Source organism: Mixophyes fleayi, chromosome 2, assembly GCF_038048845.1.
Source record: "Mixophyes fleayi isolate aMixFle1 chromosome 2, aMixFle1.hap1, whole genome shotgun sequence".
Lineage (NCBI taxonomy): Eukaryota > Metazoa > Chordata > Amphibia > Anura > Limnodynastidae > Mixophyes > Mixophyes fleayi.
Genome location: NC_134403.1, coordinates 181380371 through 181391558, shown reverse-complemented (window position 1 = coordinate 181391558; position 11188 = coordinate 181380371).

The window sequence follows — 11188 nt, the reverse complement described above, 5'->3', positions numbered from 1 at the left end:
AGGCACAGTGTGATTGAAAAGGGGGCAGAAAGGCACAGTGTGATTGAAAAGGGGAGAAAGCAACATGGCACAGTGTGATTAAAAAAGGGGGGACAGGTGAGGAGGGGAAAAGCAGCATAGAGGGCGCAGTGTGATCATAAGGGGGCACAGCCTGGTGATGATGAAGGGGCACCGTAATGTGTATGTGATGCCTTGTGGGAATGTAGTGTGTGTGAGGTAGGTGGTGGCTAATTAATGGGTGCTATTTTGTTTGTGGGGCGATGGTGGGGCATTTTACTAGTGTTGACTATTAGTTTAAGATGGGGTGATTTGGGGGCTATTGAATGTGGGGGTGAATTTGGGGAGAATGAGGAATGAGGTCTCTTTTTTAAATGTGACTATGAATTATTTAATGGCAATGATGGTTGCGGGAAATATATTTATGAAATGTAAATACTATTAATTTATTGCTGGGGCTGTTTGCAGGAAAGGAAATAGGTTAATTTATTAAATGTGAATACCATTATTTTATGTTGGGGCTAGAGGAAGGCCTAATTATTACTCGTGGGTGCTATTGATTTAACGCCTGGGCTGGTTTGAATTTTCTAAATGTACCCATTTTTTTTCCAATAGAGCCCCCAACATTCCAGGATCCAGACAAGCTGCAACTAAAGAAACCAGCAGCCTGTTAGGGTTCTGTTCACAAACACTTCCTTAATTACAGCCATGGAGCCAGACACGTGATGTAAACGTTTTAAACTGTTTATTGCAGAAAAGTATAGTCCAGGTAAGGCAAAAATAAACAGTAACAGTTCAGGCTGAATGGAACAATGGATTTCCAGATCTTGGCAAACAAGCAGTAAATAATAAAGAAATGCAGCAGATGACTTAACTGAAACCAGTTTGCAGCAGTAGTCAGAAACATGCAGGTAAATCAGGAACAGAGAAATACATGAGCAGGCTAGGAACATCAATGACCAGCAAAGGATTCAGGAATAAGCAGGCATATATAGGCCACAGACAGGTGAGGATAATTAATTAGCAGTGCTAGTTAACCCCTGATAGAGGAATGGCCGGACAGCAGCTCCTCTGGAGAATCACAGATCTGTGCACACAGGGTAACAAGGCAAATCATAACACAGGGTAAAATGCACACAAAGAAACAGGGCAGATCATAACAAAAATGCACACAAAGAAACAAGGCAGATCATAACACAGCCACAGGTGGTGAAAGTGACAAGAACAGCTAGGAGAGAGCAGGACAGTGTGTGAAATGTTGTGATTCTAGTGGGACAATCACAATTTTTGGTGAGTGTTCTGCCCAATGTAAGGGGCAGGCCAAGATTGTTAACTCTTTATATACACACTGCATTCTTTATATTCTACACTATGGTGCTAGATGTCCTGAAAGTCAGGAGTGCACAACAATGCAGGTTTTTTTTTCTGTAGGAGGGTAGGCCTAGAATTTTTTACCTGCTAGCCACACCCCAATAATGCATAGCCACACCCACAATCATATGAATACACCCACAGCTTTGCAATTTTTTTTACTCAATTATAAGGGGGGCGCCATGACGTTGTTGTACCAGGGCCCTGAATTCTTCCTGGCAGCCCTGTGTGCACCTGCAGACATTGGTTGCTGTCATACATATACTACATAGGGGTATTGCTAAATCATATTTACTTTTCACTCTGAAGAGAGTATTTAACTCAGTTAAGTCAACGTATATACTACTTGTCCAAGTTATATGTAGCTAAAATCTATATTCATTAAAATGGAATCTCTTAACTAGATTCAATCTTTTGCAGCTCTATAAAGAAGTGTAGCATGAAAAATAAACACTTGCATTTTAAATTAGTATGTTTTTAAAGAAAAAAATAATTGTGGCACTCCATGCCACTATAGCCAAAATGAAAAATGTAGTATACATGATACAGCAAAAAAGATATACCCGATAAGTAGTTTTCTTAAAAATAAATGTATTGCCCCATAAAAGTAAAAACATGGCATTTGCATTATAACTAGAGATGCTCACTGACCCCGTGTTTTGGTTTTGGTTTTGGATCTGGATTAGTTTCGGGTTTTGGTTTTGCCAAAACCGCCCTTGCGTGTTTTGTTTTGCTATTTTTTACAAAATTGCATTTTTTTGGCTAAAATCCCATAATTTAGGTATTATTTTATACCTACATTATTATTAACCTCACTAACACTAATTTCCATTCAATTTTTACCATCTCACAAGTCACATTATGCTTTTCATACACTTTCAGCCAAATACTGCAGCGAGCTGGCTGGATGTTAAGAGACAGAGCAACGACACAAACACACTGCAGCTTATATCACATCTAGAAAACATTGCCACACACCAGTGTCACAAACTCACAATAGAAAAGTAATACAAGATGGAATTGTCCTTGTGGCCTCCCACCCACCCTTATGTTGGATCTTAAAAAGGACATGCACACTTTAACAAGCCAAGCAGTTCATCCACAAGGAGTGCCACTTTTGTGGCTGAAGTGCTTATTTTCTTTCCGCCCTCAATAAACAAGATAACAATGTCACCCACAATTAGGAGAGATAGCATGTACACTTTATCAAGCCAAGCAGTTCAGCCACAAGGAGTGCCACTTTTGTGTCTGAAGTGCAAGTCCAATATGGCCCTCCCTAAACAAGCTAGCAATGGGCTTGTTAGAGTAATAGCAGAAACACACATCAGTGACAGGAAAGAATTATGGTGCAAGATTGAATTGTCCTTGGGAATATGTTGGATCTTACAAAGGACATGCACACTTTAACAAATCAATAACTTCAGCGACAAGGGCTGCCACTTTTGTTGCTGAAGTGCTTGGTTTGTTTGGGTCCCCACTAAACCAGCTATCAATGCTCTAAAGGCAGGTTAGACCAACAATGCTGTCAAATGAATTCTACACTGTCAAGATGTTGTCGTCATCATCTTCAGCATCATTCTCACTCTCATCAGTGTGTACATCATCATCACAGACTATTAATTCATCTCCGCTGGAATCCGCCATTACAGAAATGTCAGTACTGGATGTATTTGCCAGTAATGGCCTTCCTGGTGAAAGATGTAGTTCATTTTGATGAACATAATCTTTTCCACATTCTTCACATTGTGGGTGTCTGTCCTTTCCTTCTCCCCCTTTGTGTGTCTGTCTCTCTTTGCCCCTATTATCACATGTATCTCCTCACCTTCTTCTACCATTTACCAGCATCTATTTTTCCCCTGTGCACAACCATGTCCACTGCCACCTCTCACTCCCGACTACAAGGCTTCTTTTGTGCTGCTCCCCTCTTATGGAATTCCCTACTACGCCTAATCCAGCTTTCCCACAGTCTTTAAATCTTTAGACACTCTCTGAAAACCCATCTTTTTTTAGAGGTGACCTTATCCTCGAAAACACTATTCACACTAGAAACGTTAGAAACATTCCCCACAAGAAGTGGGGTAGGACTTTTTCAGCTTGCATATTATAGTATTTGTTTTTTGTTTGTCCCCTTTTGTTCCCATATCCTTCCCCCTGCGCCGACTTCTGTATTTATTACAATTGTATAGTATTGTGGAGTAGAGGCTATTCTTCACTAGAAGTAGTGGCAGCATCCCTTTTCCCTTTCCCCCAATCCTTGGAGTGCGCAGATCATAACGTATGTATATATTTCTATTGTACTAGCCTCTATTTTGATCTTGCAGCCCCTATCTACCAACTGTTTTGTCCTCCATACACAGTCATCATGTCAGAAAGCATATCGAGCATTAGGGAAAGAAGGAGCACGTTAGCCCATTCAGTGTTCAATACAATCTCAAGTACACAAATATTGGGTATGGATGAGATGTCTTTTTGTGAGAATTTTTTACAATTAGAGAAAATTTTATATAAAGAAGCCAAAACATGGTGGGATGCAAACACATTACAGGTCTATAGGAATAGAAATATCATCCCAAGAGGCCTTAGGATTTTAAAAAAACCGACACATAATACAGATAACCCTGAATTCATGGAGAAGTGGAACAGTACACTAGACAACTGTTCATTTTCACTGATGGAATTGATAATTGAGAAGAGGAGGGAAGAACTAGATACATTAGATACTCAAATCAAGGATCTATATAGCAAGATGGAGGAATACAAAAATCATCCACACTTTATAAAGCTTGAAGAAGTAGCAAGTCAAAGACTGATGAAAATTGAGTCAGACATCATTACAGTCAAAACAAGGAAAGTGAAAAGGGATCAATATGATCACTCACAAGGAATTAGATCTAACAAAACATTAAATCTCATGTTAGCTCCTAATCAAGGGGAATATAGGAAGGTGTATGAACAACTGGATCTCACATATCAACAATATATGAAACTTCTACATGAGAACACACATTCACAGAGCAATAAAAGATCCCTAACAACAATTGATATACAGATGGAGGAGTATTCACAAATAGCAAAAGAATCTTTTGATAGAGGGAGAGAGGATATGGAGAAAATACTTGTAATATCGGAAAAATTGGGTATCAGTGGATCAGGGATAGAAATATCAACTGTAGTCGCAGTACATGAAGGAGAACACAATAGTGATACTCCAGATTTGGAAGATGTGGGAAAGAATCAAATGAATTTAGAAGGGAATGCTCAAGATTTAAATGACACACCCCCCACTACACAACATTTTTTAGAGGTGGAAGAGATAGAAAATACATCACCACAAGTCACAACAATAATGAAAAGAAGAAGGGAGTCCTCGTCAGAAGAGGAAGGAGAGGGGGAGGGACATCTAAAAAGAACCAGAAATCAGATCTAACTAATCAAAAAGAGGATCCCCCAGCAGGAATCTTCAATTTAAGTAACAAACATCTATCAGCTAGTGATCTCACCCTCCTAAAGAAGGGTTTGAAATTCGCACCCTCCAATAGGATGGATAAGTTCAATACATATATTGACTTACAAAAATATATACGCAAAATTACTTTAAAAAAATTTTTCATGAGAGAGGGCGTTTCGTATGAACCAAAAGTTAATGGGGATACTTTCAAACATTCAGGATTAAAATCAAAATCCACATTCTACCCATCCTACATCAAGGGTAATTATATCACCACTTTTCAGAAAAACATTGAGGAAGATTTGAGGAAGTTAGAAACTAATAAGAGGGGGAATAAAAGCAATCTTACCTTTAGAGAGAGAAGATCATTAGATGCACTAACTCAAGACCCGTCTATTGTAATTAAGCCAGCAGATAAAGGGGGTGGGTTGGTTGTTCTGAATAAAGAGGACTATTTGGAGGAATCATACCACCTCCTTGAGGACACCACTACGTATAGGAAGCTGGGGAGCAACCCTATTCACAAATTTCAGAAAGAATTCATTCAGATCCTAAAATCAGGACTTGATGATGGCATACTAAATGGGGATGAGTTTAAATACATCAACATTACCCATCCCAAACTTCCTCTGTTCTATTATCTTCCCAAGATACACAAAAATGCTAGTAAACCACCAGGCCGCCCTATTATTTCGGGAATCAATTCACTCACATCATCATTGTCTGAATACATAGACTTTTTTCTACAAAGTATAGTACAAAAGCAAAAATCCTACATTAGGGATACTATGGAGATTCTAAATATACTGGATGGAATCATTTGGGAAGACAAATTTTGGTTAGTGACTAGTGATGTGAAGACCCTGTACACCTGTATAGATCATGATCAAGGAATAGAAAGCATTAGAATTGCCCTGGAGGAGGAGGGATCCATGACATCCAAACAAATTGAATTTATGATCCAAAGTATCTATTTCATTTTAACCCACAACCATTTTTGGTTCGAGGATGAACACTATTTACAGGTTAGGGGCACCGCCATGGGAACCAAGTTCGCACCCAGTTATGCCAACATATTCATGAGTAGGTGGGAGGAGGAATGTGTATGGGCGGATTCAACTCTGGTGGCGAACTTGGTCCTGTGGCGGAGGTTCATAGATGACATCCTCTTCATCTGGAGGGGAAGTGAAGAGTCTCTACGCAAATTTATTTCGGACATGAATGATAACAACCGTAACCTGTCATTTACCACCAATATAAGTAAAAACCAAGTAACTTTCCTTGATTTGGATATATCCATTAAAGAAAACAGGATAGTAACAAGTACACATTTTAAACTAGTGGACTGCAACAGTTTCATTGACATAACCAGTAACCATTATTGTAAATGGCTACAAAACATTCCGTCCGGCCAATTTCTTAGGCTAAGAAGAAACTGCTCTAGTTTAGATACTTTTAAAGATCAAAGTAAAATCTTGAAAAATAGGTTCATGGAAAGGGGATACGATCTAAGTGAAATGGACAAGATCATAGACAGCACCAGTAGTAAAAATAGAGGAGAACTCCTTGTATATAAAAATAAATTACAGGATGAATCCAAAGTGAGAAATTTCTCATTTATTACTCAATATTCGGACTCTGCTCCGCAAGTCAGGAAATTACTGAGGAAACATTGGCACTTGCTCCTGCAGGATGAGATCCTAGGCAAATCATTACCTAAATATCCACAGATTACATTTAGGAGAGCACCAAATCTCAAAAACAAGTTAGTGCATAGCTATTTACCACAAAAATTAGAAAGGAAGACAAACTGGCTTACGAAAGAAACTACAAAAAATAATTTTTATTATTGCACTAGATGTCTCCCATGTAGAACTGCAAAAATCAAGACCACTAAAGGTATACAAACATTTAAATCCAACACCACTCAGGAAATGTTCCAGATTAGAAGCAAACTTACCTGCGACTCCAAGGGAATAGTGTATTTGATTACCTGCCCGTGTGGGTTACAGTACGTGGGGAGGACGGTGAGACAACTTAAGGTCAGAATTACAGAACATATTCGTAACATCAAGTTGGGTATAGAAACACACAGTTTATCAAAACACGTTAAAGAAAAACATGGACAAAATCCATCAGGCATTACATTTGTTGCTATTTGTGAGGTAAAGGAAGATTGGAGGGGAGGAGATTTTATCAAGAGAATTAATTGTGAGGAAGCAAAGTGGATATATAGATTGAAGACATTGACCCCTTCAGGATTAAATATTGATTTTGAGCTTGCCTCTTTCCTCTAGTAAGGAATAAAAGGTAAAGTTGAAGTTCATTCACTCACACTGTATACATTTAGATTCTAGTTAGGGGTGACTGAAAACAACTGTGACAAACTCAGCTCTAATAAAGGGGAAAATGGGCTTGAAATGTTTATGTGTATTTCACTATATTTAAGATCAGTGTTTGAATAACGTACACCATGTATTTAAGGTATGCAAACTGTTGAACTGCCCGCTCTACAAAATCATGCTGTTAGTCCTGACAAATCTGCCTCTCTATTGATTGCAATATCAGAAACAGGTAGAGCGGATATCATTGTAATTATTCTGTCCTATTGAACGGCATCCCCATTAGAAGACTAGCAGTATTTAAAGGAGGAAAGTTTGACACTGGACACACCCCTGATGAAGTCACAACCTGTGACGAAACGCGTTGGGCCAATTGGAAGCATCCACGGAGTAACCACGCCCTCCGAACGTCACAGGGTTCTTTCCGGCACTCTGAGACTGAGGACGGCTGGAGCTACTCGAGAAATAAGGAACTACTTAATCTGCTTCATCGCTGTCACGGGCACTAGGAGTCTTTACCCAGGGATCACCAGGTGATAGGCTTACCAGAGCAGTATAGGTGGTAATATGGTACTCTGGTAGCAGGGTGATCACGGAACAGGAAATAGCAGGTGATGAGATGCTCAGGAAAGTCTATGACTAGCAGCACTGGCAATATGGAGGTAGTAATACACGAGGAACTGTATGGACAAAGGACACGTGAAGGTAGTCAGTGGTCTGCGGTAGCAAGTTGTACCACTGCTATAGTGAGGAGGAATGTCCAACAGAAACGAGGGGGTGATGAGAGTCAGCGGTCTGCAGATAGCAAGTTGTACCGCTGTCTGAGTGAAGGGATGGAATCCAAGTGGAGGTATCCGGGTAGTCAGTGGTCTGCGATAGCAAGTTGTACCACTGCTATGTGAGAGGATACTGGAGCAGGTGATACAGGAAACAGGGATCAGTGGTCTGCCTTCAGCAAGTTGTACCACTGAATATATATGTGAGGAGGTGCACGGGGAGAGACTGCAACACAAGATATACACGGGCACCTTGACTTTGAACCAGAGTAATATGCACAATATAAATGTATAGATGACTGAACAACACTGCCAATATAGAAAGTCTCTTGAAGTAGTCCAGCATAAGATAACACAGTCAATGATGGCAATAGACTCAGCGGATAGCACACTCCAGAGGAGAACCAACACAGTCCAGCAAGTTATGCAATACACAGCACAGTCAATGAGAAGTATGCATACCGTGGTTCAGGAGGAGGCAGTCAGACAGGAGTGCAGAGATACCTGAACGGCAGGAGGCCGGCAGGATGCGAAGTCCCTGGATGGGTGAAGCGGTGGTCTAGTAGGTGCAGCGCACAGGTAGGTAGACCAGCAGGGAACACAGGAAAGCGTGGAGAGCGGATCAGCAGTAGATGGATGAGTAGTGCTGAGGAGTAGCAGCAGCGGGTCTCTGCGGGAACACGGAGGTAGCCAATAGCAACCAGCAGGTGCAGTAACGATGGGACACGGGAGAGCAGAGTTGAACTGGCACTGTTGATTACGGAGAGTAGCGGGTAGCAATAGTGGCAGCAGCCTCAAGGAAACACGGGAGAGTTGACAAGAACTGAAGACTGAAGCGCACAGAGGCAGCGGATAGGAATCAGCCAAACAGTCACGATGAAACACAGACGGGTTGCAGGTTGAAGACTGTAGTGCACGGAGGCAGCGGATAGGAATCAGCTAACAGTCACGATGATGAAACACAGACGAGTTGCAGGTTGAAGACTGTAGTGCACGGAGGCAGCGGATAGGAATCAGCTAACAGTCACGATGATGAAACACAGACGAGTTGCAGGTTGAAGACTGTAGTGCACGGAGGCAGCGGATAGGAATCAGCTAACAGTCACGATGATGAAACACAGACGAGTTGCAGGTTGAAGACTGTAGTGCACGGAGGCAGCGGATAGGAATCAGCTAACAGTCACGATGATGAAACACAGACGAGTTGCAGGTTGAAGACTGTAGTGCACGGAGGCAGCGGATAGGAATCAGCTAACAGTCACGATGATGAACAGGTGAGTGGATGTGGATGGAAGGCTGTAGTGCACGGAGGCAGCGGATAGGCATCAGCTAACAGTCCCAATAATACACGGTAGAGTTGAAGTGGTTAGAAGACTGTAGTGCACGGAGGCAGCGGATAGGCATCAGCTAACAGTCCCAATAATACACGGTAGAGTTGAAGTGGTTAGAAGACTGTAGTGCACGGAGGCAGCGGATAGGAATCAGCTAACAGTCACGATGATACACAGAGGGGTAGCTGTGGTATGGGAACCACAGTAGTAGAAGTGGTTTGGAAACCACAGAGGTAGACGTGGTTTGGAAACCACAGGAATCAGCTGGGCTGAATAAACGAGGAAACACAGGAACACCTTCAGAGACTCATGGGGAATGAGACTCCAAGATCAGGCAACGTGGTGTTGACCACAGGTGCTTAATATAGGGAGTGTTGCCTGATCTGCCAATTAAGTTAAAGGAACATACACTGAAGGTTTAGAAAGGGCTGCGCATGCGCAGTCCCTCAGGATGGAGGACGGCCACGGTTCCTAAATGTCCGGGAAGAAGCACTCACAGTCCGGTGAGTGACAGTACCCCCCCTTTTAAAGGTGGGCACAGAACGCCTGGAACCGGGCTTGTCCGGATTTTTGGAATAAAACTTCTTCAGAAGGGCAGGAGCATTAAGATCTTCAGCTTTGATCCATGAACGCTCTTCAGGACCAAAGCCCTTCCAATGAACGAGGAAACGGAGGACTCCTCGCGAAATTTTTGCATCCAATACCTCAGTAATCTCGAAATCCTCCTCCTGATGAACTTGAACTGGCTGCGGTGCTGAGGGAGGAGTCGAGAAACGGTTGATAATAAGAGGTTTGAGCAAGGACACATGGAAGGCATTGGAAATCCGAAGATTCTTAGGAAGAAGAAGTTTAACACATACTGGATTGATAACTTGAATGATCCTATATGGACCAATAAAACGAGGGGCGAATTTCATAGATGGAACCTTCAAACGAATATTTTTGGTAGATAACCAAACCCGATCTCCAATTTTTAGTGGTGGAATAGCCCGCCTCTTCTTATCTGCGAAAGACTTATATTTGTTAGATGTCTTCTTTAAACAGGTTTTGACCTGAGACCAGATATTTTTGAAGGTCTGACAAGCAGTCTCCACAGCAGGAACTTGGGTGGGTGGGAGGGCAGGAAATTCCGGAAAAGACGGATGGTGACCGTAGACCACAAAGAATGGAGTTTTGGATGATGACTCATGGTACATGTTGTTATGGGCGAATTCAGCCCAAGGGAGCAATTCTACCCAGTTGTCTTGGTTGGCTGAAGAGAACATCCTAATAAAAGTCTCAAGATCTTGATTGACTCGTTCCGTTTGTCCGTTAGATTGCGGATGGTAAGATGATGAGAGTGCTAATCGTATGCCCAAGGTTTTACAAAGGGCCCGCCAGAATCTGGAAACGAATTGTACTCCTCTATCTGAGACAATCTCAGACGGACATCCATGGATGCGGAAGATTTCTTTAATGAAATGTTCAGCCAGAGTAGACGAGGAAGGTAAACCGGACAGAGGGACGAAATGAGCCATCTTCGAAAATCTGTCTACCACTACCCAAATAGTATTGTGATTCTTACTTGGTGGCAAATCAGTAACGAAATCCATACTAATATGGGTCCAAGGCTTGGACGGAATGGGTAGTGGTCGCAGCAACCCTGCTGGAGTTCTGCGGGAGGATTTGAACTGAGAACATAAATCACAGGAAGCAATAAACTCTTTGACGTCTCTCCTCATTGAAGGCCACCAGTAACTTCGAGAGAGAATCTCAAAGGTCTTGTGTTCACCGGCGTGTCCAGAAAAACGAGAGGCATGGAACCACGAAAGGATTTTCCTCCTCAGAGTAGGAGGCACGAGGGTCTTCCCAAATGGTAGCATTTTGGTGGATGAAGCAGCCAGAGAAATACATTTGGGGTCTAGAATAGCATGGTTGGGAACC